Source organism: Fukomys damarensis, unplaced genomic scaffold, assembly GCF_012274545.1.
Source record: "Fukomys damarensis isolate Sample0158 unplaced genomic scaffold, DMR_v1.0_HiC HiC_scaffold_4, whole genome shotgun sequence".
Lineage (NCBI taxonomy): Eukaryota > Metazoa > Chordata > Mammalia > Rodentia > Bathyergidae > Fukomys > Fukomys damarensis.
The window spans coordinates 69,797,254-69,799,537 of NW_022900916.1; positions in this window are offsets into that span (position 1 = coordinate 69,797,254).

A 2,284-nucleotide genomic window follows, 5' to 3' on the forward strand; every position below is an offset into this window, starting at 1 on the left:
GGCCGCAGAGGCCGTGACCCGCGGGACAGGGACGGCGGAGCCCGCTGGCCGACCCTACTGATCTGGGGAGGCGTCCTTACAGCCTTCGGTCGGGGCCCTGCGCTAAGTGCTGCTGCTTCTCGTTTGTGTTAAAGCTTCCCACTTTTATGGTATGGCTAGGATGAAGAGCAGTTACCGTAGAAGGATCGCCTTTCGAGCTGTCCTAGCTCCTGTGCCTGGGAAAGGCACCCCCTTCCTCGGTCCCTCCCAGACCCCAACAGCAAGAAAGCAAACACATGAAAACGCTTCTCTAAAGAGAACAGGAATCTGGAGTTTTAAACTGTGCCTAGGCGACTGTCATGTTTTCTTAACTGCAGGAAACATGTCTTTATGCACCAAAATGTCTTAGCTGAATTAAGAGCTAAGGAAGAAAGAAACAAGGAGCAAAAGAAGCTGACCGTGGCTGATCCTTTGGCCCTACTCTGCTCTGAATGGTACTTTCGTGGCCTGATTCAGGCGGTTTGCCTGCGCCGGTCAGCCATTCAGAAATGGGGCTGTTAGCTGTCGCTCTGACCTGCCTGATGACTGACCTGCCCGCGGTCTTCCAAGACCTCAGATGATCACAGTCAGGAACGGTGGGCAGGTATGGAAAATTCCCTTTAGAGCTACTCCTAGTACTGTAGACAGCCAAGTTCATTCGATATCTTACAGGCAGACAGGGCAGGCCCTCCAGGAGTCAATCAAAAGACAACTGAGACACATTCACTAAAGGTTAGCAGTATAAAAACAGAACAAGTACTACACTCATGTACTAGAGATGGACATCAGGGGTTGATATTCTAAGTAGGTTTCAATCACCTTGGGCCAAACCAATACCCCCCTAACCCATTCCTTCTTGGAAATTCTAGTTCATTCCCCGTGCACTTGCTACATGACTTGTTTCTGCATTTGATCATCATTTAATCAATATTATCTAAGTGACTATCCATGTTGTAATCTTATTGATTGGTCGTAGTTTTGTCGTCCCCTCTTGTGATTTTCTATTGGATCAGTACTATCCAAGTGACTTTACTTGCCATCTTACTAGTTGACCATAGTTTTGTCTCACCTTGGACCCACCTCACCTCATGCCTTTATCCCGTAGACACCTTTGAGAGGGCTGGGGATTTAGCTCAGTGGTTCTGTCCCCTGCCTTGCAAGAGTAAGGATTCAAGTTCAATCCCGGCACTGTTGTGGAAGGAATTGGTAAATGACACACACAGAGACACAGGAGTGGGTAAAATTGTTTTAAAATTTACTTTGCTAGCAAAGGATCAGCCTGCACCAAGTGCTGTGCTGAATGACTGACCCTAGACTAGGTGACCAGTCTTACCTCACCAGCTTTTTATAAGGGTTCTACGGTTATGACCTCATTTTAGGTGATAAGACTTTCCAGTTCCCACAGTTCCCATTGCAAATCACGGTCACAAGACAGTACTGTGTTAACCCAAACATAGCATTTTCTTTCAGGATGTTTATCTTTAGCTATTTCAGCCCACAAGAGTGGAGGTCAGAGTTAGGAAAGCAAGGCTGGTGACATTCCTTTCATCTTATCACCTTTATAGTCTTATGGTTTACAGAAAGTTTTATGGCTCAGGGTCTGTCATCTGTTCTCATCCTGAGATGCGGTTTAGCACCTCTGACATGTGTTAATTTTAAACTGGGGCTACGTGCCTTTAAGCTTCAATGGTGAGACCTTGGGTGATGTGTTAAACAATCAAAACAAAGCACTTACAAAAGCAAAAGGCAGCAGTTATTCCATATTTTTTTTAACATTTTGTAGGTTTCAGACTATTTGCAGAAGTTCTTTCTATCAGTACCCCCCCAAAAAAAACACCTTTGAGAAGTTGGGTGAGCAGGCCAACCCACTTTCTGGTTTGCCTTCTGTCTCTCTTAGAAGCTGTCTTTCCCTCAATAAATTCTTCCTCATCCTGAACACCATTATTCCTAGAACTCATTCTTCAGTTTTAGAGAATAGGAACTCAGCGTTCTAGGTATCTAGCAGGTTGGGAGTTGTAACACTTCCTCTGTTTCGATTACTTGGTGCCTTACCTCACCAGCACCTTGGGCCTTCTTAGACTGGTGGACCCCAGCTTCTGTGTCATGGCTTCTAAGTAGGGTTCTGTCAGTGTCTCATTTATCAGCAACGAGTCAGACAGTGACTATGTTGGTGACAAACACATTATGGAACAGATCCATACCTTAGGTGCGGAGGGAGCTGGCTGAGGATTCTTTCCAAGTTTCATTAGAGTTTTCTTAGAGTTTT